General features: G+C 48.5%; 1 protein-coding gene across 1 annotated transcript in view; it reads right to left on the bottom strand.

Annotated features, from left to right (window-relative positions):
* Nucleotides 1-397: 397 nt before the first annotated feature.
* The window catches only part of LOC146785159 (solute carrier family 53 member 1-like), an 831,379-nt gene continuing 804,148 nt past the window's right edge, over nucleotides 398-27,628 (bottom strand). The window contains exon 6 of the mRNA XM_085633963.1: nucleotides 398-1,331. The gene's annotated coding sequence lies outside the window, so the exon portion shown is untranslated. The remainder of the gene's footprint in view (nucleotides 1,332-27,628) is intronic.

A 27,628-nucleotide genomic window follows, 5' to 3' on the forward strand; every position in this document is an offset into this window, starting at 1 on the left:
GGGACTAGGGATCGGCTTTTGCTTCTAAGGCTTACTGGGATACTATGGGCACCTTGGCTGTCACTGTGCATTATTCCGCCCCCTATTATCCTGAGGGAAATTCAATAGTCGAACGGAAGAACCATGACTTAAAGCAGTACTAGAGTATTAGGTTCAGGTTATAGTTGAATCTGTCACCTGTATGGAGTCTAGAGAGCATTAAATAATCTGCCTACAATGTATTTGGGTGACCGGGCCCTTACAAGATTCTATTCGGGGTCAAAATGTATGCTCCAGATCGGACTAATTCTGGCACAGTGGAGATGCACCCGTGGACATCAATGAATGTTTCCCTTTTTTACAGGAATTACCAGACTTCCAAGATGAGCACTTATGGCTGGATTCCTGGAGTAGGGGATCTAGTCTCAGAGAAGATTGCAGCAAAATAAGAGTTTAGCTCATCCTACCGTGCACCGGTGCCTGTCCTTGCTGTTAAAGGTACTCAAACTGTGATTTTGCCACCGCCTGCTGGTTATAAGCACAACAGACTTGTTTCGATTGATTTGATCAAGCTACACCATGTGGCCAGTCCTACAGAGCAGGCCACAGGTTTTTCTGGGTAGTTCCCTCACACATCTCTCTACCCTGCATGAAAACCCTCTACATGCTTTATGCACTCCAAATCTGTCTACACCCTGGCTGGGGTCTACAGAAGCTGAACTTTCCATAATACCAGCTAATAATGATAACACTGGATGTGTTTCTAATATGAATTTGCTCCTTTCCACTTTGCTCCTTGCAATTAAGTTATTTACTATCACCTGCATTTGGCGGTATCTACCTGCTCTCCTTTGCCCGCTGAAATTCTTGTTTTTGCTCAGACTGCTTCTGGTTACTTTATCGACATTGACGAGTGCTCTTTTAACTCTTATCTGGTTCCTCCATGGTCTACTGTTGGATTTTTCTTTCATTACTTTTTCTTTTCCTTTGGATTGTATGTATTCCAGTTTTCTATCTCCTTTTGAATAGACACTATCTTCCAGATTGTGCTTCACCAGAACTTATACCTGAGGTGCTTACACGCCATTCTTCTTCACATAAGGTCCGAAGAGACTTGTCCATTGTGAACATTACTGCAATTCATGTCCCTGACGGTATGTCTAAGATAAAGTTCCTTATGACATTTTTGGTCCAACTGAAACATTACAAATTACTTATTTTTTGAAGTTGCTATGGGCGATTATCTCTCTGCAGGTTCCATGTTCGATGATTGGAATGTTGTGACTTTCTAATATGATGTCTGAATTTTGAATCGTACACTGTATTTGAGAATGAGGATCTGTATTTGAATTCTGCAAAATATGGAGAAATGTTTTGTAATCATCATTATGCACATCACTATTTACACAGAGCTAGTACTCTGCGATCTGTTTTTAATTATACAATTCAATTCTTTATTTCGGTTAAGAATAACCATAAAAGAGTACAGTACAATATTTAGAACAATCATAACAAGATACAGCATTTGTAATAGATGCAAATAATTCATACATAGATACGGTATATAAAAACTTTAAATATTAATTTAAGCACAGTATAAATTTATCAACCCTATAAAGGAAAAATAAAATGTTAAAAACCCAGAGGCAAGTGGCAAAACCATTAAATTTTTAGACCATTTCTTTTCCTAATTATCGCTACAGCAAATAAAAAACGGCTTAGGCTGAATACTATACTCTTTGACGTGTCACCCTTAAACACTCTTTCCCCATCTTGGATACGTTGAAGACCCAGAATTAAGCAGATGGGTTTGATCCACTTTGTCCTTGCCTGCATATATGCAGGACATATAAATAAGACATGAGCCTCATCCTCCTTAACGTCCATGTCACACAGTTCGCATAAATCGGATTTGTTATTATTGCATGCCCACAACGATGTTCTAGATTTTAATTGTAAAATGCCATAGCGATATTTTAGATACAGTGATTTAGCCATAGGGGGCTCGATTTTATCCATAAAATATTCAAATTTACTTTCAGATTTAACATTTAAAAAAGTGAGGGTCAGTGATCCAAGTTTAGGGTCGTGTAGTACACAATTATGGGAGTTTTCCCAATATGTTTCCTTCAGCAATTTTTTAGAGGAATTGGTAAGAGAGTCAGGGTCTGTCCAAAAGCTACGTAAGCCTAATTTTGTAAACCAGTTTTCAATGTGCACTAACCAAACCAACCGAGTGGCGTTCTTTATTTGAATTATTTCCTTTAGTGCATCTCTGTAGTCCACTAGCTCGTCAGTGGACCACAGGCGCACCCAATATAATAATGGGCGTAAGTGAGCATGATCGTCCAGACGACGTATGTTCAGGTCCCAAAATAACGGAATAAGGGGGGTGCGACCTAGGACCGCTAAGAGTTGTCTAAAGAAACTGTTTTCTTGGGCTGAAAAGGAATCTCGTACTACATAACCCCATAGTGCTGCCCCGTATAGGGTGGCTGATTGGACTTTATATTTAAAAAGCTCAATTGCGGGTGATATTGTTTCGATAAAACTATTCTTGAACTTCCTAATTATAGGGGCTTGGTTTTGTGTTGGTGTTAGCCTTGATTTTTCTATTTGTGGCTTCCAATTCATTTTAGTGTCGAGGGTAATACCCAGATATTTAAAATTTTTCACTTGTTCGATCTTTTCGTTGTTTACAACAAAAACTTTATTAAAACCTCTATGGGGGTTGATCGTCATGACCTTCGTTTTGGAAGCATTAATTTCAAGGTTTTTATCCGAGCAATAGGCCAGAAATGTATTCAGCAGATTTTGTAATCCTTTGGGGGTCTGGGAGATTAAAATCATATCATCCGCGAATAATAGGGCCGGAACGGCTTGACCACACAACTTGGGAGAGTCATGCTCGCAGCCCAAGAGGGTGTCAGGGATGTCGTTTACATAAAGGGAAAAGAGGGTTGGCGCCAGAACGCAACCTTGTCTGACGCCTCTCTTTATATCTATTCTCTCTGATAACTCTCCATTAGGTCCCCACCTCACTCTTGCATAGTTGCCCTCGTGTAGCCTGATCAATTGATGACAGATGGCCCCGGGGGCACCCATATCCCTTAGCAATTTCCATAGTTTTCCCCTGGGGACTAGATCAAAGGCCGCTCTGAGGTCCACAAAAGCTACATATAGATGAGATTTCCTTATGTTAATGTATTTCCAGATTAGGCATGAAAATCTAAATACTTGATCTACCGTGCTAATTCTGGCTCTAAAACCTGCCTGGTATTTTGTAAAAATGGAGTTATCCTCAATCTACATATTTAACTTACTTAAAAGTTGGCGGGCATAAATCTTTTGGAGAACATCTATCAAACTGATAGGTCTATAATGAGAAGGATTAGATCTATCTCCCTTCTTAAAAATGGTCACATTTTCTGCGCCCCGCCAGGTTTCTGGAATTGTGGCGCCTCTTGCAATATCATTGCTAAGCAAATTAATATAAGGGGCCCACAGGTAATTCTCATGTTTCCAGAGATCCCCAGGGATTTTGTCAGGCCCTGGGGCTTTTCCCTGTTTAACTGCATTGATGGCTGATATAGTGTCTGTCAAACTAAATGTTAACGGTGTGTCACATATATTTTGCCCTGGGCATTCATGTGTTTTCTCTTCCTCAACCCCTCCACATGAGTACAGTGTAGAAAAATGTTTGATCCAAACATTTTCTTCTAGGAACCTATCCCTGGATGGGGCGCCATCTTTGGTGCCCCTAACTATGAGATTCCAAAACAATGATTGATCTTTTAATTTACAAGCTTGGAGCAAATCAGTCCAAACTTTTATCATCCCATTGTCTTTTCGCTAATAAAATATTTTTTTATAGTGTATTCTCTTATCTCTAAGAATGTTTATTTGCTTCCCTTTTACAGCTTTTATTAGTTCTAGTTTAGCCTGACGACAGACTTTATTATACCAAAGTCCCTCCTTTGGTCAGTTATTCCGTCCAAATTGGGCTTTATTAGTCCCTTTTATAAGGATTTTTCTAAGTTGCTGCGTCAGGTTTCCATGTACTGCTATTATGGAATATTCCTCCATATTAATGTGGGCTAACGGCGACATAAGTGTTACATACAGTTCATAGATTTCCCTAATAATAGCAGCATTGCCCATTACAGCAGGCCATTTTAAAGACCTGCGATTATTTGACTTTAAGGGGTCATGTGGAAGGTTATGGTCACTAGGGACCATTACCCTGTGGGGCACAAACAGTGAGCTAAAAATAGTCAGGGAGAGGGGCAAGTGGTCACTTTCTATGCGGTTATCCACATTCAAATCCATAAGCGCTGGCCATAGGCTTAAAGAGACCAATATGTAATCTAAATGGCTAGTAGAACAACTTCTTCTAAAGGTTGGTTTGCTTGGGCAATCAGAAGGAAGTCGGCCATTGCAGGAGTGTAGGCCGTGTTCCATAGTCATTCTTAATACTTGCAGTGAACCTTTTGTACAGGGTGTTATATGGTTTGCATCAATGCAGGGATGTTATTAGCATTGTCTTCTTCTCCATGGATATCTTCTAAACCCAAGACCGGTTCAAAGTTCCTGTTAAGGTCTCCCCCTATGATCAACATAGTTTTATGGTCTAGACTACGGATAAAACTGTCTAGCTGGGCTATTGTCTCTGATTGTTTGTTTGGCGATTGAGGTCTGTTGTAGATGTTAATAATACAAATTGCCCGTCCTTTAGTATCATGAAATTTTATAGCCAAAATGTCAGGGCTATTGGAATCAATTTGTTCAAAGTCAATGCCCAGCGTGATTCTTGCCCAAATTATCAGACCACCAGACGGTCTGCCTTTATTTAAATTTGATGCCGCTATATAGAAAGACCTGTAGCCTATTTTAAAAAAAAATTCTACTCCCCATGTTTCTTGGAATAAAATGAGATCCCCGTCATTAATATAATTGTGCCATGCGGGATCAGACATATTTTTCTTTATACCGGCAATATTCCAAGAGATTAATTTGAACACAGCATTCTCATTGCTATCAGCTCGGTTAAAATCTATATTTATTACTTCATCGGTCATCATTGCTGGTGGCTTATTGTTTCTCACTTGATCCATCAAAGTGGGGTTATGTCCCTGTTTGGCTATTTCCCTAGTGATACACCTATCCTTAATCACCTGAGTGGAGTTAGGAATTATGACATTCTTTTCTTTACCATATGCGACTTCCAGTCAGTTTGCCTCGTCTAACCCATATCATTCTGAGAAATGGTTGTTTGTGGGTATCTGAGGGTAGATGTTAAACCCCCCCGGCATTACTTCGTGTGCCGTGGTTAGCTGGCGTCTGTATATACGCGTAGCCTTCTCGCTATAAAAATAATTGAGGTTTTTGACTTTGATGGAGCCCTTATCAATGTAGTGTTGGTCATTACAAACTAATCTTACTACATTGCTATCCCTAAAATTGACAATGATTGTGTCTCCTTGTATATCTTTTGACCTTCTTCCTATCCAGTTAACCCTTCTAACGTACAATATTTCTCCATTTAACTGTCTAGGGATCGGCCTGTTACTATTCATCCAGAATATCACTTTAATTTTTAGCTCTTGATAAGATTCTGATTTCCCATTCTTTAATTCTGGGACACCAGTAAGTGCAATTACGTAAGGTAGTGACTCTGGAGGTAGGTCGATCGTAACCAGTGGGGTTTTTAAGTTGACTTCGTGATTATCTTTTATTTTTTGTGGACTTTCAGGTCGGGCATCTCTTTCATCCATATTTTTCCCTACACTGGGTATTGGACTTTGACCACTTTAATCAGAATTTTTTATCTGTTTCTTACAACTCAGGCCCTTACGATTTGATATCCTTGTCGATTGTACAGTAGCTGCCCCGCTTACAGCCTTTGTAGTGATGACCGAATCGACCTGAGATGGTAGTATATTCTCCATTCTCCCTCTGACTTCGACTTTTATCAAGTGTTTTAGAGAACTAAAGTTATCTAGGGTTAACTGTTCCAATTTCTCCAACTTTTCATTTACCAATTTTATCCGTTCAAGTAATGGCAAAATCATTGATCTAACAATGTGTTCTATATGTGCCAATGACCCGCAGACACCTTCAGTGGGGACAGAGGGTATGGTTTCGATAAGGCTACCTGTAGTGGTTTGAATAAGTCACCCATGGTTGTCATCAAGCCTTACAGGTACCCTACCTATAGGTAGCCCTTTCTTAGGAATTGCTAAATCTAGGGTTTTTAATAATTTTGGTTTCCTCCCTTTTTGTACAGTTTCTGTTGTTTTCCTTTTTAAAGCCCCACCAGTTTTTACTCGGGTTGCGGGGTGCCGGTTGGCCGTTTTGGAGGGCGGGACGTTATTAGTTAGGGATGTCTCCTTAAACGGCGTCATATTATTATAGTTTAGATGGCTTATTTCCTCATTGATTGGCAAGGATGGAGGCCTATCTAAAACATTTAAAAATTTGCTCTGATTTGATGGCACCAAAGAAGGGGGGACAAGACCCTCCGAAACCGTTAGATCAATTGTTGGAGCAGAGGTCTCAGCAGATCTATCTTGATACTGCATAGTTGATGTCGGTAAGACACTAATAGCAGTAGAGAACATTGCAGGAGAAGGATTTTTTAATGATGGGATATTTTGATTTTCCTCTGACCTGGGGAGCTCTACATAAGAGTCCAAGAGTGTGGATCCAGGAGAATCTATCAGTGAAGCACTAGTATTAGGATGTAGCGAGGCAAGACGCATATTTGGAGGGAGTGATAAGTGTCTTTCTGTGCTCTCTATGGCTGTTACAACAACACCTATAGTTTTCTGTAACATCCTATCAATCGCGGTCAGGCTTGGCAAGGGAGCCATAATACAATTGTTCTGCTTATCGATAGATCGTTTCGTCGCAGTAATTTTTTTGCCCATAGTTTGAATAGCAGTGAAGGCTCCTAGTCAATAATAACAATACCTTATCCTCGCACAGATGAATAGCCAGGGGGATCGATGCAACAGGGCCAAAGGGGTTGCCCCAGCCCAGCCTCGGCCGGCCCCGGACGGCCACAGACGGCCCGCCCTTTGCCCGGGCTTCGCCCGGCACCGCCCGCGCGCGCCCCGCGTCCGGGGATTGGCTGCTAGCTATATCCGGTATTTGGGGGCGTGGCCGGGTAGTGCTGGTGGGTCTCGCGCTGCTTCCCGCCTCCTCCTTGTTCAAACCAGCAAATCCTGTGCACCGCCGCTGAAGTTCACAAGACCTTGGCGCTGCGTCTCCCACGAAGCGGGAGGCGCGAGGTCTATTTGAGAAGCCCGGTGTTTGGGGACGTGGCCGGGTAGCGCTGGTGGGTCTTGCGCTGCTTCCCGCCTCCTCCCTGTTCAAACCAGCAAATCCTGTGCGCCGCCACTGAAGTTCACAAGACCTTGGCGCTGCGTCTCCCGCAAAGCGGGAGGCGCGAGGTCTATTTGAGAAGCCCGGTGTTTGGGGGTGTGGCCGGGTAGCGCTGGTGGGTCTCGCGCTGCTTCCCGCCTCCTCCCTGTTCAAACCAGCAAATCCTGTGCGCCGCCGCTGAAGTTCACAAGACCTTGGCGCTGCGTCTCCCGCGAAACGGGAGGCGCGAGGTCTATTTGAGAAGCCTGGTGTTTGGGGGCGTGGCCGGGTAGCGCTGGTGGGTCTCGCGCTGCTTCCCGCCTCCTCCCTGTTCAAACCAGCAAATCCTGTGCGCCGCCGCTGAAGTTCACAAGACCTAGGCGCTGCGTCTCCCGCGAAGCGGGAGGCGCGAGGTCTATTTGAGAAGCCCGGTGTTTGGGGGCGTGGCCAAGTAGCGCTGGTGGGTCTCACGCTGCTTCCCGCCTCCTCCCTGTTCAAACCAGCAAATCCTGTGCGCCGCCGCTGAAGTTCACAAGACCTTGGCGCTGCGTCTCCCGCGAAGCGGAAGGCGCGAGGTCTATTTGAGAAGCCCGGTGTTTGGGGGCGTGGCCGGGTAGCGCTGGTGGGTCTCGCGCTGCTTCCCGCCTCCTCCCTGTTCAAACCAGCAAATCCTGTGCGCCGCCGCTGAAGTTCACAAGACCTTGGCGCTGTGTCTCCCGCGAAGCGGGAGGCGCGAGGTCTATTTGAGAAGCCCGGTGTTTGGGGGCGTGGCTGGGTAGCACTGGTTGGTCTCGCGCTGCTTCCCGCCTCCTCCCTGTTCAAACCAGCAAATCCTGTGCGCCGCTGCTGAATTTCACAAGACCTTGGCGCTGCGTCTCCCGCGAAGCGGGAGGCGCGAGGTCTATTTGAGAAGCCCGGTGTTTGGGGGCGTGGCCGGGTAGTGCTGGTGGGTCTCGCGCTGCTTCCCGCCTCCTCCCTGTTCAAACCAGCAAATCCTGTGCGCCGCCGCTGAAGTTCACAAAACCTTGGCGCTGCGTCTCCCGGGACACTGTCTGACATGACCTGTGGTAGTCTAAAAACATATTTGAAACAAATACCCTTATTTTTATGGTCATGTTTCACAGATTCTGTTTTTGATTATTATAATCTTACGCCTGCGCTGAACAACATGCTCACAACAAACAAAATGTATTTATTTCAATTCATTTATTTTTCACAACTGGGCATACATGTTTATGAAAATTGAAAGGACAATGTTGAACTTAAATCTGTTTGGGGACACAAAACTGGCAGGTTCAGAGCACTGATGCTTTAATTTGGGCTTGTCAGATCCCTCTGCAAATGATCTTACTAAACATATTAGTACAACAGACTATACATGCCTTGGTGTGGGTAACATTAAAAAATACGGCAAGCATTCCCTCTGTTGAAAAATTTGATGGTTAGCAACAGTTTATTAATCTAAAGGAAACACAGCTCAATGAAATGGTGCAGAATGGTAGTGTCTTCACTGCATCCTCTGCACTGTGGGCCTTCCTTCTTGATGAGCTGCTCGAGGTCCTCTTGCGACTCTTGTGCCTTCGTGCTGTGGGTCCTCTTTAGGCTCTTCTCCTGCTTCAATGGGCTCCCTTGCTTGCTTGGGGCTGCTCTGAGCCTCCTGCTTATGATGAGTCTCTCAGACCGTGCTGGTCCGAAACGCTGCACCTTTTTTGTTTACCACGTCTGTTGTTGTTGCCACTGCTTGTTGGTGCTCCTGCTAGACACTGACCCCCTGGTTCTCGACTTAAGATGTGGGACAGCTCGTGCACTGCTCCTTGTCTTCCTCAGCGTCGCCTGGTCCTCACAGCTGCAGCGACAAGGTCACCGTCAACTCACTTGAACCGTCTGTCATCGGTGCGCATTGCTCTTCCGTGCCTCCTGGTCACCTTCAAGTGGCATAGACACTGTCTCCTCTGCTTACAGGTTCTCTTCTTCCAGAATCAATCCTTGGATTCCACTTGACTCTGGCACAGCCTTCTCCAGCCACATCTTTCCTGAAGTCCTCCACTGTGGTCTACGGCATTTTCCGACGTCACTTCACACCTATGCACCTGGCTTTCCTGGTTTTTGGGGTATCCATGGGTGGGGTGACTCTCCAACCTTCTGTCTTCCACTGGGTTTCTTCAGGGTCCATTGGGAAGGGTTCTTCTTCTTCCAAACTGCAACTGCAACTTCCCAGTTGACTTCTATTGGACACGCGGCTGTTTCCACTCTCCACTCAGCCTCCGTGGGGTTCCTGGGTGCTTCCCTTGGGTGGTTCCTTGTGTCTGCAGCTCCTCTGGGTCTCCTGGTCTAAGTCCTGACTTTGGTTGCAGTGCGCATTCCACTTTTTTAATATATGGTTTGGTCTCCCCATGAAGACCACTGTATTTTGTGCTTACTTAACTATTGCACTTGAAGTATTAATGTGTATTTGTGTTGGTATCTCTGCTTAGGAGATATACCAATGTGTTAGGGAGTGCTGTGTAATTAATATCACTGATTTTTATATAAACACTGTGTGGTTCTTTTTTATTTAACCTACACTACATGATTAGATCTGGTAAAACAAGCTGCTTAACACTCCTTCAAGATAAGCCTGAAGGCTGCTCTCCACAGCTACCACTTAGAGAGCTTTCTATGGTAGTCTATGACCTCTAAAATCACCGTAAGGGTTGTCTAGATTAGTGCCAGGTGCCTCTCTTAAATTAGTGTGCACCATATACTAAGACAGCCGCCTACATTTCATTTCACAAAGGTGCAGTTTGCTGAAGGGCACTTAATCACAGCACATGATCCCTAGAGAGACGCTGTAGCTGCCCTGACAGGACTGGCTGCCTCCCTCCACATGGAAGAACCCCAGGTTGAAAGTAAAGGTGAATCACCTGGAAGGATGGTGGAGGAAGAGCCCTGGGTTAGTCTTAATGGTGAACGCACAAACATCACGTGACCAGCTTGTTCTAAGAGGCAATCTGCCCTACATAATATTCAACCTGCTTTACCAACAAGCATCAGTGTTAACGACTGAGCTTGAATAAAAATGTTAGTATGATGCCACACTAGATGCCTTGTCTCCAAATCTTCACAGCGATCCATGTACACTATGGACTCTCTTGTACTATGTTTCACGTTTTTTCCAGCATGAAGAGCAGTGAGAGGAAGGAGGGAGCGAGAGAGAGAAAGGAGAACAATAGAGGAGAACAGAGAAAAAAAGAACATGTTAAAAGATGATGGTGGGTGTTTTTGAAACAGCGAAGGGGGGTTAAAAACAACAGTGGAGGAGATGGACTGCAAACATGTGCACTGTCTAAGAGTGCCTGTGGGCAAATAAAATAAAAAGGTGTTCCTGCGGAGAGGGAAAAGACACTGGCAGCAGGTAACAGTGCTTGGTCCATGCTCCTTGGTATGGAAGACTCCAAAGCCCAGGAGGAAGCCCGAGGCCAGGAGGAGCCACTGATCAATAGGAACCAAAGGTAACTGTTGTGGCGTTAGTGACTAGGAACAAGGAAATGCCACTAACCTTGGAAGGAAGCTGTCGGGAGCGATGGAGCGTGGCTGATTCCCCCTCGACCCTGAGGCGCAGACTCTCGCAGAGGGATGGAAACACTACTGCTCGAGAAAGCACCCCGGGGAAAAGGGAAGTGGAGAAAATAAGAAAACGCTGCTCTGCAGTGTTGTGTATCTGGTCCTGCGCTGGTAGTGGGGGTCAGGGTAATGGCCAAGGCACTCTCCAAGGTAAAACTACAGAGGGAACATAAGGAACAGAGAGTGAGTAAGCACTTCCCACCCTTTACGCAACTCAAGCACTCCAAGCTACGTCCTTTACCCAGCCACAACAGATGCTTACAAAGGAGAGTAGCAGCTGGCTTAGTTCTGTTAATGATTAAAGGGTCCTGTGATTATGACGCTGATTCTGTAGTTGGAGACACACTTCTGAAGCAGTCAAGAGTGTGTGTAGTACTTCTTCCCCACACTGTTTGGTCACAGTCAGGGCGTTGCAAATGTCTCGAAGGCTCGCAAAATAATGACGGAACTGAGCGGGAGCAGAGACGCGCGTTTCTGAGCACCTATGAGTGTCCCTAGCGCTTGGAGTCTGTACAATGAAAACGTGCAGTGTTGCAGCAGTGGAGCGCGTTTTCAGGCACCGAATAGTGTCACTCGTGCAAGGAGAAAGTACTGAGTAAGCGGACAGGATATCCGGGCAATGGGAGGTTTCGCTACTCACGCTTCCGTAGTCGGAGGGGAGAAGGCAGGTGGCGGTCCAGCTGACTACTCGCTTCTGGATTTAATATACAGCCGTGTCCTCGATACCACACCAGGGCTGCCAACTTCAGGGATGTCTTGTGAAAGGCTGAATACTCTGGGCTTCGTCGTGAAGAGAGGTGTCCCGCGGGGAATACCATCCGCGACTACAGCCAGTATCCGGATTGTCAAGCCCCGATCCCTGGAAAAGGGAAGGGCTTTATCGTAATACCGGCGGAAAGCCGGAAACTACTTCCGGGCCGCCGGCCGTAGGCATGACGGGATTCGTAGTTCCGGTCTTTTGCACAGACCGCGACCTCCCTTTACGCGCCAGACATACCGGGCAGTGCGCTGGATAGTTAGTTAATGTACTTTATTCGAGTTCAAATTTCATGAAATCATAAAAGCAGCAGGTTCATGACTATGAAAAAGTATTCCACAATAAAAAAATTTTTTAAAATACATACAAGGGTTTTTAAAAATTGATTAAACTTTTCCTTTTCCTTAAAATACTTTTTTAAAAACCCAGCGTTGATAACACACAATATTCATCATTTAAAGAAACTAAAAACAATAAAGCTGGGCGACATTGTCTCCATGAACCATGTTTTTTTAAGAGTGGCTTGATCCATCTTGATCTTTCCAACAAATAAAATTTACAAAAACAGATTACATGCAGAGTTGATTGGGTAGACAAATTATCACACGGGCATTTGGAAAGATTTCTACACCAGTCATTTACTGTGGGAAAAGTGACTAAGCGAAAAAAAAACGTCAAACCTAAATCTAGTTAATAAATAACGGTCAAATCCCTCCAGACACCAATTTAAATAAGGCTGGATGGTATAAGAGACTAGTGTAAGTTGATGTTGCTGTACAAGTTTTTTATTTAGTTCTACTCCTAGTCTAAGAGATTCTACATGATACCAACACAACTCCTTCAAGTCCTTGCCAGTAATCCTACACATTGACTCAGGTTGGTGGTAAAACTCAGGTCTTCCAAGATCCCTAGTGAAATTACATATATACTTCAACCATGGTATCCTGGAGACCCTATCCAGCCCCATATAGTCCTTGATAATGTTTCTATTTAACAATAGGTCCGGCGAAGTCCATACTCTATACCAGAGCAATACTGGTTGTATACTAATCAGATCGCTCACATAGCGCACTCCCAACTCAGCATGACAGTTAAAAACAGGGGAGCTAGCAGGGGTTGCCAAGATAAATCTAAGGAATGCGTTCTCTACCTTTTGTAATGAGGAAGAATTATATATCCCCCCAAATACCTGCCCCGTATATGGCTGTGCTAATAAACTTTGCCTGATAGATTTTTAACAAGATCGCTGGTGGTCTCTTACCCAACTTTTTCGAAAAAGACATAAGTGCAGCAGTAGCTCTTTTAAATATCAAAGTCCTGTTTCTGATGGCTGGCCCCCAGGACCCTGATTCTTCGAGGACTATACCCAGGTAGGAGAAAGTTTTAGTTGAGTCAAGTTTCTCCTTCCCCACATACAAACGACACTCTTTTTTCTTAGATCTACCACAGGACATAAAATTTAAGTAGGTATCCAGGGCAGTTTGAAGACCTCTTTGAGTCCGAGACATGATCACCGCGTCGTCTGCATATAAAAGGGACGCGATTTGTTGCTGATTTTTTTAAAAATTCTTTTTATTTGCATTTTCAACAACAAAACAAATACAATGCTCTGCAGTATGAATAGGATATGAGTTGGGGTACCCAAGCACACGTAGACATAAAGTTTACATAGATTATCACGTTAATTAAAACATGTAACACAATAAGTGAGTCTCCGTTTCTTTCTTGTAGCTTTCTTCAATTTAATATTCTTGATTCATAGTAATTTCACAGTCTTCACAGTGGTTTCCAAGCCAACACGTGTTTCGTCGCCTCTAGTAATATTGTACATACGACTTGTTCACGGCTAGGTACAAAGTGATATGGTAATTTACATTAGTCCAACTGATTGTTCAGGAAATTGCATACATTTGTTAACACTGTAAACAAATGTGCTCCCAGGGTAAGTGTCAGAGGTTATGGGTTCTTTTCGTGGGCGGTGGTATCACAAGGCTATAGTGTACTTAGCATGCACCGTGCGGTCAGGTGAGTACTAGCCTTATAATATCGGTTTGTGACCAACCAGATACATGTAGCTTTTAGCGTGAGGGTGGCGTATTGTGAAAATACACATATGTGATAGAAATCCGTATTTTGTGATGTCTACTGAGTAAAGCATGCGGTATGCAGAGCCAAAGACCCAGGTAGGTGGTTTTAAGGGCAGATGCAAATCATATAACATCCAATGGAGGGTATGTTTAGCTGATACGTTATTAAATCGAAAGGTATGGACAAACTGACCTGCACACTGTCTAGTTATCAGTATCTGCAATGAATAAAAGACAAATATACACAAAGCTATGAGTACCCATGAAGAAGGGAAACAGAAGTGAAGTAATAGGAATCGTCACAGGCATATGCCAAGGAGAAATACATACTTAAGGTATGACGATAATTCCGGGTCATACAATCATGCGACGGGGGGGGCCGGTCCTAATAAGGTAAACGATTTTGATTGGTGGCTGTGCTCTGTATTACAGCAAAGATCCCATCTGTGATCAACGAGACAAAGAAATAGTATCTGTATAAGGAACCACTATTTCGATTGAAAGTATTCAAAATCCCACAAGGGGGAGGGGGGATCCACAAATATGCGCGTCCCGAGTGCTACTAGTTGCTCTCTTACCTCCGAGTAGTGGAGAGTGTATCCGTGAAATGCAGCTGCCCCCATCCGCGTCTGGCTCCGATTCGAGTTGCCGGTAGAGATAGCTCGGCATGTTTTAAGCTCGGGATCGGAAGTCACATGACCGGAAATCGGTCATGTGTACAAACACAATGCTAACAACCACAGGCGCCATGTATAAGGCTGTTGTGTTTAGTGGTCTCCAATGTATATAAGGAGATCCTAATATGATCATGTCCGTCGTGTGAGTAATTCAAGACGTAAAAGATTTTTTACGTGCATGTTAAAATTATAATAACGATACAATGAAGAAAAAATGGTCGGGTGTGTGCAAAGTGGACGAGGTTAGTCCTGGTATCCCACAGGCGGTCGCTCCTATCCCCTGCTGCTGCCTACGCCTGCTGCTGCCTACGCCTGCCGCTGCCTACGCCTGCCGCTGCCTTTCACCCACTGCAACCCCCGTTGGCGCCACTTACCTCCTTCCGCCGCTCTCAGGTACCGGCCTCCGCTCGCTGCCTGCTTGTTTTTCTTCTTTTTCGCCGTTTCCGCCGCCACTGCCCCGGTCACTCTTTCCCCTCCTCCCGCTTCCCTGTTCCGGTCCCCGCAGTCCCGCCTCCCCTCACTGCCCATTGGCTACCCAGCCTCCCGCCTCCCTGCTGACCCTCCCTCCGGGCTCCTACTTAGGGATCCTCACCGCGCTGGTCAGTGTGACCCCCCTGTGACCCACAGGCGGTCGCTCCTATCCCCTGCTGCTGCCTACGCCTGCTGCTGCCTACGCCTGCCGCTGCCTACGCCTGCCGCTGCCTTTCACCCACTGCAACCCCCGTTGGCGCCACTTACCTCCTTCCGCCGCTCTCAGGTACCGGCCTCCGCTCGCTGCCTGCTTGTTTTTCTTCTTTTTCGCCGTTTCCGCCGCCACTGCCCCGGTCACTCTTTCCCCTCCTCCCGCTTCCCTGTTCCGGTCCCCGCAGTCCCGCCTCCCCTCACTGCCCATTGGCTACCCAGCCTCCCGCCTCCCTGCTGACCCTCCCTCCGGGCTCCTACTTAGGGATCCTCACCGCGCTGGTCAGTGTGACCCCCCTGTGACCCACAGGCGGTCGCTCCTATCCCCTGCTGCTGCCTACGCCTGCTGCTGCCTACGCCTGCCGCTGCCTACGCCTGCCGCTGCCTTTCACCCACTGCAACCCCCGTTGGCGCCACTTACCTCCTTCCGCCGCTCTCAGGTACCGGCCTCCGCTCGCTGCCTGCTTGTTTTTCTTCTTTTTTGCCGTTTCCGCCGCCACTGCCCCGGTCACTCTTTCCCCTCCTCCCGCTTCCCTGTTCCGGTCCCCGCAGTCCCGCCTCCCCTCACTGCCCATTGGCTACCCAGCCTCCCGCCTCCCTGCTGACCCTCCCTCCGGGCTCCTACTTAGGGATCCTCACCGCGCTGGTCAGTGTGACCCCCCTGTGACCCACAGGCGGTCGCTCCTATCCCCTGCTGCTGCCTACGCCTGCTGCTGCCTACGCCTGCCGCTGCCTACGCCTGCCGCTGCCTTTCACCCACTGCAACCCCCGTTGGCGCCACTTACCTCCTTCCGCCGCTCTCAGGTACCGGCCTCCGCTCGCTGCCTGCTTGTTTTTCTTCTTTTTCGCCGTTTCCGCCGCCACTGCCCCGGTCACTCTTTCCCCTCCTCCCGCTTCCCTGTTCCGGTCCCCGCAGTCCCGCCTCCCCTCACTGCCCATTGGCTACCCAGCCTCCCGCCTCCCTGCTGACCCTCCCTCCGGGCTCCTACTTATGACGCCCCTTCCGCGACCGGGAGCGCCGATTGAGCGCCGAAGGTGCGCCAAAGGTAAGCCCGTCTGCGCCCGTCCGCGCCTGGACCGCGCCCAGCGCCAGACTCCCTGGTCCCCGCGCCCGCCAGCCCCCCCGCAGGATCTACGACTTCGCTACGCTCATCGCACTCAAAACCGCCCGAGCCCCCGGATGCTACCGAGCGTCCCCGCGACGCACCCATGGACCCTTCACCTGCCGATCCTGCAACTTCTCTTGCCTCCAAACAAGCACCACGCCCACCAAGACGGACAACAGCAACCACCTCAAGTGCATCCTGCTCAACACCCGCTCCGTCCACAGACACGCCGTGGAACTCTGGAACCTCCTCGACACCGCATCTCCGGACGTCGCCTTCCTCACGGAAACCTGGATGAACGACTCTTCAGCCCCCGACATCGCCACAGCCATCCCGGACGGCTACAAGATCATCAGGAAGGATCGCGTCAACCAGACCGGAGGAGGCATCGCCATCGTACACAAGAGCACCATTCGCATCTCGACTGACTCCATCGACGTATTCAACGCCGCCGAATACCTGCACTTCCAGATCCACACCGACCCCAAGACTACCCTCAGAGGCACCCTCATCTACAGACCCCCGGGACCACGCGCACAGTTCTGCGAAGACATCGCCGACTTCATCAGCCCTCACGCCCTCCCCTCCGCCGACTACATCCTCCTCGGGGACCTCAACTTCCACCTGGAGAACAACAATGACCACAACACCACCGCCCTGCTGGATAACCTCGCCAACCTCGGACTTCAGCAACTGGTCAACACCCCCACCCACTTCGCCGGCCACACGCTCGACCCACTCTTCTCGTCCAGCAAGCACGTCACCTTTAGCCACTCCACCGGACTTCACTGGACCGACCACAGCTGCGTCCATTTCAGCTTCAGAAAGAACACGGTCCACAATCACCCGAAGCAGGCTCCCCACAGAAACTGGAGCAAGATCACCGCCGACCAGCTCGCCACCTCCCTCAGCCAGAGCCCACCTGCCAGGACCACGGACCCTAACACAGCTGCCCTCGACCTCACGCAGTGGCTGACCTCCTGTGCCGACGACCTCGCCCCACTGAAGAACCCCCCCTCCAGACCCAGAAGCAAGAAGGCCCCCTGGTTCACCGACGAACTCAAGGACTCCAAGAAGGCCTGCCGCACCCTCGAGAAGGCCTGGCTCCTCAACAAGACCGCCGACAACAGAACAGCACTCAAACTCGCCACTCGCAGACATCACCAGCTCATCCGCACCACCAAGAAGAAATCTCTGCGGGAACGACTGGACAAGAACGCCCATGACAGCAAGGAGCTCTTCAACATCGTCAAGGAGTTCTCCAACCCCAGCACCGGCAACAACGACATCACTCCCTCACAGGACCTCTGCGACTCCCTCGCCTCGTACTTCCACCGCAAGATCGCCGACATCCACAACAGCTTCGACATTTCACCCCCGCACCCATCGGTTGTACCTTCGCGCCCCGCCGCCACCCTCCAGACATGGACCGAGGTGACCCCCGAAGACACGTCACGCATGATGAACACCATCCACTCCGGATCTCCGACCGACCCGTGCCCCCATCATGTCTTCAACAAGGCAGCCTCTACCATCGCACCCCACCTCCGAGACATCATCAACACCTCCTTCAACACAGCAACCTTCCCGGAGAGCTGGAAGCACGCCGAACTCAGCGCTCTGCTGAAGAAACCAACAGCGGACCCGACCGACCTCAAGAACTACCGCCCCATCTCGCTCCTTCCTTTCCCGGCCAAAGTCATCGAGAAGGTCGTCAACAAGCAACTGGCAGCCTTCCTCGAGACGAACGGATCCCTCGACCCATCACAGTCCGGATTCAGAGCCAACCACAGCACCGAGACAGCCCTCATCGCAGCCACCGACGACATCCGAGCCCTGCTCGACAACGGCGAAACAGCGGCACTCATCCTCCTAGACCTCTCCGCAGCATTTGACACTGTCTGCCACCGCACACTAGTCCAACGCCTCAACGACACCGGCATCCAAGGGAAGGCTCTGGAATGGATCATCTCATACCTCTCCGGCAGAACACAGAGAGTACGCCTCCCTCCGTTCCGCTCCGAGGCCACCGAAGTCATCTGCGGCGTCCCGCAAGGATCGTCGCTCAGCCCTACTCTCTTCAACATCTACATGAAACCCCTCGCTGCCATCGCACGCCAACACAACCTCAACATCATTTCCTACGCCGATGACACCCAGCTGATTCTCTCCCTCTCCAGAGACCCCGACACCGCCAAAGCCAGCCTGCACGAAGGGATGACAGACGTCGCTGAATGGATGAACATCAGCCGCCTGAAACTGAACACGGACAAGACAGAAGTCCTCATTCTGGGACCATCACCCTCCGCATGGGACGACTCCTGGTGGCCCCCGGCACTAGGCACCGCACCTGAACCGACGGACCACGCACGCAACTTGGGCGTCATACTGGATTCCTCCCTATCGATGACCAGACAAGTCAACGCCGTCTCCTCAGCTTGCTTCCACAACCTCCGCTTGCTCCGAAAGATCTTCCGATGGATCCCGACCGAGACCAGGAAGACGGTCACCCACGCTCTCGTCACCAGCAGACTAGACTACGGAAACACCCTCTACGCCGGTACTACAGCCAAGCTTCAGAAAAGACTTCAGCGTATCCAGAACGCCTCCGCCCGACTCATCCTGGACGTCCCCCGACGCAGCCACATCTCGTGCCACCTGAGAGACCTGCACTGGCTCCCTGTCAACAAGAGGATCACGTTCAGACTCCTCACCCACGCACACAAGTCCCTCCACGACCTAGGCCCAGGGTACCTCAACAGCCGCCTCACCTTCTACACGCCCACCCGCCGGCTACGTTCCGCTAACCTCGCCCTCGCCGTCGTCCCTCGCATCCAGAGAGCCACCGCTGGAGGAAGGTCATTCTCCTACCTGGCAGCTAAGACTTGGAACTCCCTACCCGTCCACCTGCGGATGACCCAGGACCACCTGGCCTTCAGGAAACAGCTCAAGACCTGGCTGTTCGAGCAGTAGCAGACCCCCTTCCCCAAGCGCCTTGAGACCCTTACGGGTGAGTAGTGCGCGATATAAGTTCCATGATTGATTGATTGATTGGTATCCTATAATTTACATAGATACGTAATGGAAATCCAATGTCAGTATCAGAATGTCTAAATAGGTCAAAATCTAATTATAACGTCGGGTTAGAGCAATGTGTTATAGAAAGATGGCGGCCATCTTGGATCAGGATATGCCCTCGTTTCTCTTAATAGGAGAAAAAAACGGCACAGAAGCGGTGGGGTCAGCTTTATTCGATATTTAACTCGAACACAAAACGCCATATATAGTCAGCAAACCTTGTATTGGAGCTGACAGGCGTTATATCTGTTGGGAATGTATAGATTTAATCTGATGTGATATACAGGCTCTTGAAAAATGGTAATACTATCTATGTGGAAAATGGATGGGCCCTGAGGGGGATGGGTGAATTGCCCATAAATTGGCAGGGCTGGTAAGAAGACCGTGAGGAATAGGGCATAGTCTGTGCATAGTCTATATCTGCGGGCTTCAGAAGCTGAGAATTTTTATATGTATAAACGCATGACTAAACATACCGCTGTGTGTAATTAGGTGATCACTTGTAGATTGTGGTTGTCAGTGGCTATGGTGCAGAGGTGAGTGACATCTTAAAACGTAATACACGCATATGTTAAAACACTTTAAACTGCATATGTACATAATTTATACAGTCATCATAGATACTTCGGTACTGTGTGTACATGACAGGAGATGATATATCTATGTGATTACATATGAGGCCCTACTTTTATTTGCCAAGAAAATAATGCATCTCATCATCGACATTCATCCCTATATCAGTCGTACGTAGTTTTAGGATCCATGATGCTTCGTTCCTACGAAGTGTAAGTTCTCTGTTACCCCCTCTGGGGTTTCTTATTGTCTGCTCTATACCATAAAATAGGAAGTCCTTATGTACACCCTGTGATTGGCATTCAAGGATATGTGTCGCGATGGGATATCTGCGGTCACCCTGCTTGACTGCCCTCATGTGTTCGCCTATCCTGACACGTAAAGGGCGTATCGTGCTCCCCACATATTTTTTGTTACATCTACACTCAATGATGTATACTACATAGCTTGTGCTACAGTTGATATTTGTAAGGATCTTGTAGCGTCTTTCATTAGGACCCACGTGTTCTAGTTTCTTGTTGTATGCCCATTTACAGGCTGAGCAATGTCCACACCTGTGGAAACCCACCATATATGTAGACAGCCAGTTTCTGGTGATATGGGGTGTGGGATAGCTGGGGCTAAGGAGACTTCTAAGGCAGGTCCCTTTTCTGTAAGTGATCTCTGGTTTGTTATCAATCACCCCTGTCATGGTCTCATCTTTCTTAAGGATGTGCCAATGTCTATTCAGACTTTTCACTAGCACGTCAGAAAGGTTATTAAAATTAGTGATGAACCTGACTTTGTTTTCGTCTTTCTTTCTACTGGTGGTATCCCTTAGGGTCGTATCTCTTTTGATCCTCTTGATCCTAGATTCAGCTTTCTTTAGGGTATTTGTGTTGTAGCCTCTAGACTTGAAGCGTTTGGTCATTTCTTCAGTACATTTTGTGAAGTCAGAATCCACACTACAATTGCGTCTAGCTCTGACAAATTCCCCATAGGGGATGGCATTTATCTGGTGCTTAGGGTGTGCGCTGGACGCATGCAGTATTGCATTACACGCTGTCTCTTTGCGATATAATCTGCTGTTGATCTGATTATTTTCTATATACAGTTCTGTATCCAGAAATGTCACCTTCACCTTGCTGTGTACGTGTGTAAATCTGATATTCCATGTGTTATCGTTAAGGTGTTCCACAAATCTCATGAGTTCAACATCGTCTCCTGTCCAGATCATCAGGCAGTCGTCAATATATCTGCCCCAGAAGAGAATGAACTCTGTCCATTCTGATCCATGTTGGCCCCAGATCCACTCTTCCTCAAACCATCCCATGAAAAGGTTGGCGTACGAAGGAGAGAATCTGGAGCCCATGGCAACTCCCTGTTTTTGACGGTACCATTTCTCCTTAAAGAGAAAGACATTGTTATCAAGGATGAGTTCTATCATGGTAATGAGCATCTCTGTATGTTCCCATGTGCTGGCAGATCTAGTGCTAAGAATTTTCCTAATGGCTTTCAATCCACTTTCTCTTTTAATGCTCGTGTACAGTGCTGTAACGTCTAGTGTTACTAGTGTCATGTCAGGCCCCCACGTTATGTCCGTTATGTCCGTTAACAGACCTAATATATGCTACCCTCTAGCACCGTAACTGATTCAGAACCTCACAAATACCGGGTGTACTCACCATAAGCGCCTATTATCTATCAAAATACCACTGCCCAGCTCATAAATGAATAGGATATGTTAGTGACAACACAGTCCCCCACCAGTACAACAGTATCAATATGAGAACCAGGTGCCAACCCGTCATTGGTCGGTAAGTCTCGCATGGCCCCCCCATCTCTGCCCCCCCATCTCGCAAACCACCTACATCATATTCGATGACCTCAACACCCCATGATCTACCTGGTCCCCGTCCCTTTCCAGCTACCATCAGTGTATAGCACTGTTTTACAATGCTTGAATCGTAGTTTGAGCCAACCAGTGTGTGAATGGTTCCCATATGTCCTTTGGCTGCGAGCGCATTGGCAAGAGCTCCCAATATAAAGCAAGTTGTGTCTGGCAGTATACCACGCTTTTAACCCATTCCCTAATAGTAGGCGATGTAGCCGCTCCCCAGTGCATCGCAACCTGTCTTTTGGCAAGCAAAATGAGTATGGCCGGCAGCTTACGGTGTTTAGGCTTGACCATGTGTAAGATCCCTAGTAGTGTAGTCTGCGGAGTGCATGGGATCAGTAGGCCAGTGATTGCACGCACCAGCTCCATTACCCTGGCCCAGAAGGAGGCCAGCGTGGGACACTCCCACGCCATATGTAAGAATGTAGCTCCGTGTGCACTACAACGCCAGCAGTTGTCCGTGTCCCTCAAGCCCATGCGATGGAGCCGGCTCGGAGTACGGTATACCATGTGTATGTATTTAAAATGTATCAACCGGAGTCTATAGTTAGGGGAAAGGGTCTCAAGCAGTCTACAGCATATATCCCAATGCTCGTCAGTGATTTCGGTGTCCAATTCCGTATCCCACATACATCGCGCCGTTGGGACCACAATTGGATGATTACTCTGCATGCTTCTGTACAATCGGGACACAAGTTTACGTCCCGATTCCACTCTGAGCACATTTTCAAGGGCCAACAAGTCCGGCGGCGGAGCCGGAAATGTAGGAAACAGTTTTTGACATGTGTGGCGAAGCTGATAATAGAGCAGTGTGTTGAGCATCGTCGGGGCCTCCGCACCACATAACTGCTCCGGCGTGATGAAGGTATTGCCCGGGAAGAGGTCCCCCCCAGTATTCAGGCCGTGTGACGTTGCGCGTTCCCCGGTTTTCATGTTTTGCAGCGGGGGCCACATGGGATTCTCTTCAGGGGCACCGATTTGGTATAGAGAAGGTCCAACTTGGCTCGGCGACGCAGCCCGTCCCAGGCCAACTTAAGTGCGTGTACAGTGTCAATTTCTTTGCATCTCCTCTTGTGCGGTGCGTATAGGGCCGTTTTGAGCGGCAGCGGGGCAACCCTATCCATCTCTATCGCCACATGTGGCTGAAATGGCGTGGGGTGTACCCAGTAGTGCAAGAACTGCGCCTGTGCGCAGTAGGAATATAGCGCGAAATCCGGCGCCGCCATTCCACCCTGTCTTTGTGGGAGAGTAAGGGTCTTCCAGGCCACCCTCGGCTGCCCCCCGCCCCACGCCAGTTCTATCATCTGCGAACGCACTTGGTTCAGAAAATGTGCAGATAGGGGCAGCGGAATGTTGACAAATAAATATAGTAGCTTGGGTAGTATGACCATTTGGCCACAGCTATTCGCCCAGCTAGAGAAAGGGGCAAGTGCTTACAGCGGTTCACCTTTTCCTCTACCCAGCTCAGCGCTCGCCCATAGTTTTCAGTCCACAATTCCTGCATGTCAGTGCTAATCCATATCCCCAGATAGCGCACCGGACCGTTCGCCCACTCCAGCGGGCAGTCCGGAGTAAAGCGGGGCGTCCCAGCCGTTGGGGGTAAAATGACAGATTTCTCCCAATTTATAGTTCCCCCCGATAGCAGGCCATAGTGCATCAACTCTCTCGTCATGGGGGAGAGATTTTCATGGGGATCAACCACATATAGTGTGATGTCATCAGCGTACATAGAGACGGTCAGTGCCTGGGACGAGAACCCGATGCCCCTGGCTGCGTGGTGTTGCCTAATCCGGGTCGCCAGTGGCTCGGTGGCGATCGCAAAGAGCAGGGGTGACAGGGGGCAACCCTGCCGCGTGCCCCTACTAATGGCAAAGGGCTCAGAGATGAGCCCGTTCACCCGCACTCGGGCAGAAATGGTAGTGTAGAGTAATCTGATATAACAAATAAAAGACTCACTCATCCCCATTCGCTGCAGTAGCGGAAACAGGAATCCCCATTCCAGGGAATCGAAGGCTTTCGTGGCGTCCAGTAGCACCGCAGCGGCTTTTACATGTGGGGCCAAATAGTGCAGTACCCCAAATAGGGTCCGAAGGTTGTGAGATGTGGAGCGGCCCGGCACAAATCCCGATTGATCTGGGCGTATCATTAGTGGCAGCACCGGCTGCAGCCGCGTGGCGAGCAGTTTGGCGAATATTTTCGCATCTGTGTTGATTAAGGACAGTGGCCTATATGAGTCGCATCTCTGGGCATCCTTGTCCGGTTTTAAGAGGGCAATGACGATTGCCTCTCTCATTGACGCTGGGAGTATACCCACCTCCACTGCCTCGGCGTACACGGCCAACAGCCTGGGGGCCAAGAGATCAGCGTATTCCTTATAGAATTGCGCTGGCAGGCCATCCCGTCCTGGCGCTTTTCCGGCTGCCAAGGACCCTATTGCTTGCTTGACATCGTCTACCGTAAAGGGGCGATCGAAATATCCTTTTTGGTGCGCATTGAACCAGATCAACTGTACCGTGTCCAAGTAATCGGACAGGTCCTCCATTGTAGGAGCTCCCCGGGATCTGTACAAGTCTTTATAGAATGCCCAAAACGTTCCCAAAATTTCTGGGGGAGTGCGTGCAAGGTTGCCGTGTGTCGTTTCGACTGAGGAGATGAAGGAGGAATTTCTTTGCGATCGTAACAAATGGGCGAGCGTTCTGCCCGGGCGATCTCCCTCACCATAGCGGCGGGCCGCCGCGATTTATGTAAAAATGTAAGCTCCCTATCCGCCTCAGTTTGGTATTCCGTAAGTTTGGTACGCGTCACCACCAGCGTGGCCGCCGAGGGGTCAGAGCAGTACTGCACTTCCAGGGCGTGCAGGCGGTCTTCCAGCCCTTTGAGCGTGTTCCTTATATCCTTCAGTACTCTGGCTTGCCCCGCAATGCAGTAGCCTCTGATAACCACCTTGAACGCGTCCCACAAGGTGCCCAGCGATGGCACCGAGTTCGTGTTAAGTTCGAAATAGTCGAGGATGTGCTGATGTATGTCCTGGCGGAATACCTGATCTAACAAGGCCTGCGCCGGCAATTTCCACGTGAAAGGTGTAATGTACGGTTTGGGGACCTGCAGCACCAACTCAACCGGGGAGTGGTCTGAGAGGGTGCGCGCCCTATGCTGAACCTCAGATACCCAGGCATGCACATGTGGGGTTAATAGCCAAAAATCCAATCTGGACCAGGCTCCTCTGTGCGGGGTGAAACAGGTGCCCTCCCTCACCGCGGGATGCAATATCCGCCACGAATCTAGCAAATTATATTCCTCCATCAGGCCTCGGAGAAGACCCGCCGTGTGCGGGTGGTGTGTGCGAGCGGCCCCCTCCCTGTCGAGTTCCAGCGAAAGCACAGCATTGAAGTCTCCGCCCCAAATGCATGCCCCCTCGCCCATTGATTGTGCCTTAAGCCAAACATGCCGGAAAAAGCCTGGGTCGTCCGCGTTAGGGCCATAAGTGTTGATAATTATTATCTGCATGTGAAATAAGCGCCCCAGCAACAATATATAGCGCACCTCGGGGTCGGCGTGTACCTTCAACGTTTGCCAAGGTAGGCCCTTACGAATCAATATGGCCACTCCTCGGGAAGCCAGAAGTGTGCACCTCACCCCATCTGGCATGTCTGAGACTCTCCCCAGCCCTCTGCAGCAGGTGGGTCTCCTGTAAGAGACATATGTCAATGTGGTGTCTGGTCAAGTGTGCATGAGTCAGCCGGATCTTGCGGTGGTCATTCAAACCGCGAATATTCCATGTCAGGCAGCGCAGCGCGGTCAGAGAGATGTATGGAGACGTGTCCTACGCAGCTGTATGTCTACCTGTGGCACAGAAGGTGGGGCATGTGGTGGGAGCCCTAGTGCACCATGTCTCGCACCCAACAACAACGTAGAGGCGGCCGGGGACAGCGCCGTCCCATCAATTAGTTGTGTAATAGAATGCTGCAGTACATTAATACAAACCAACAAAAAACTTACCCCCCTCATCCCACTCCAACCCCCCAATCAGGGGGGTTACCCTCCTGTAACAATATCGTGGGAATCATCCCTTCGAGGGCGTGGGGTCACCGGCACCCTCCCCCGTCTGAAAGTGACAGGGTGGCCGAACATTTCCTGCCTGCTATATGCGCAACATGTCTAAGTTCAGCAGAACATGCCCTATGCACCGCCCCGATTTGTTGCTGATTAACCTGTGGAGAATCGCGTACCACAGCAACTAACTCTTTTTCTAAGTCGTTGATGTACAAATTAAACAAAAATGGGGCGAGTACGCACCCTTGCCTTACTCCCCGCTTTACATAAAAAGGCTTGGTGCATTCACCTTTGGTACCGTATCTGACTTTCGCCCTGGCCCCAACGTACAATTGTCTTAAAAAGGAGATGAGCACTTCCTCCACCTTCATGTCCCTCAGGATCTGCCACAATCGATTATGAATAACACAATCAAAGGCAGCGCTTAGATCGACAAACACTACAAAAAGTTTGCCTTCTTTAGCCTGGGTGTATTTACCTGAAAGTAGTGTAAAATTAAGGACCTGTTCCAAGGTGCCACGGCCCTCACGAAAGCTATATTGTACCGGGGATAAGATGTTAACCTCTGCAGCCCATAATTGTAATCGATTCAAAATAACTCGCCCTGTAACTTTCATAAATGAGTCCAGTAGGGATATAGGACGGTAACATGAGGGTTTTTCCCGGTCCCCTTTTTTAAATATAGGTATAATTATAGACTCTGCCCAGGTGTCGATACAGCCCAAAATGCAACTAGCATCCAACACACGCGTGAGTAGAGGTGACCAGAGCTCAGGCTGATTTTTAAATAGGTCTATAGGGACACCATCTGCGCCTGGCGCTTTGTAGCCCTTGCTCTGAGTGATTGCATCTGAGATTTCGGTTACTGTAACAGCTAGGTTGATCGGGACGAAGTTACCCTCCATTTGGCCCTGGATATCACTCCCCAGCTCTACCAATTTGTCTTCCCCTCCTGGGTTGTAGACCCCGGCAAAGAAATCTATCCATGAATCTTCTGTAATAGCCACTTCCATTCTAGCCATATCCCCTAGGTTAAAGAATGGAGCCTTAACAGCTAACCAGAAGGCAGAGCAATCGTTTTTCAAAGACGCGTTATATAGACTAATCCACGTATCACTCTTAATTTTACGTTTACCTGATTATACTCATGCCTAAATTGCCTAATTTCAGTTTGATTTCTTGGATTTTTTCTTAAGGCGTTCTTTAAGTGTATGTGTGCCTTAGTACAAGATGAGTCAAACCACCCTTTCCTTCTTAATTTCCCAACTTTCATTGGGCGTTGTAGGTTCTCTTTAATAATCTTTGTGATATTGGAAAAAGAGTCCAAAACGTCTATTTGTGGTACCTCATCCTGAAGGCATATATTAATAAAAGTTAACGCCTGTTTAATAATATTGCTATTAGTAACCTTTGGGTTGTTCTGTGACCATCTAAGAGCGTACCCATTCAAACTGCTTAGGGTACAATTATTAGTCCAGGCCAGCTTCCCAGCCAGAGTACGATCATTTTTGCAAGGAAGCTGAATACAGAAACTAAGTGGGAGATGGTCGCTCACCCCAATTGTGTGTGTAACAAAATCAGTTAACCAGCATGAATGAGAGTTGGTGATGGTAATAAAATCTATCAATGTACTAAACCCTCTCCCCACATACATTGAACTAAACTCCACCGGGGGCCTGCAAAGCAGATTGACAAAGCCCAGATCAAATGAGGCCATCATATCGTTAAATGAATCGCCCCCGCTGTTGTGGGCAAAATGGGGTTGATTTTCAGATTTGTAATTTTCCTGATCA

This window comes from Triturus cristatus, chromosome 11 (assembly GCF_964204655.1).
Source record: "Triturus cristatus chromosome 11, aTriCri1.1, whole genome shotgun sequence".
NCBI classification, from domain to species: domain Eukaryota; kingdom Metazoa; phylum Chordata; class Amphibia; order Caudata; family Salamandridae; genus Triturus; species Triturus cristatus.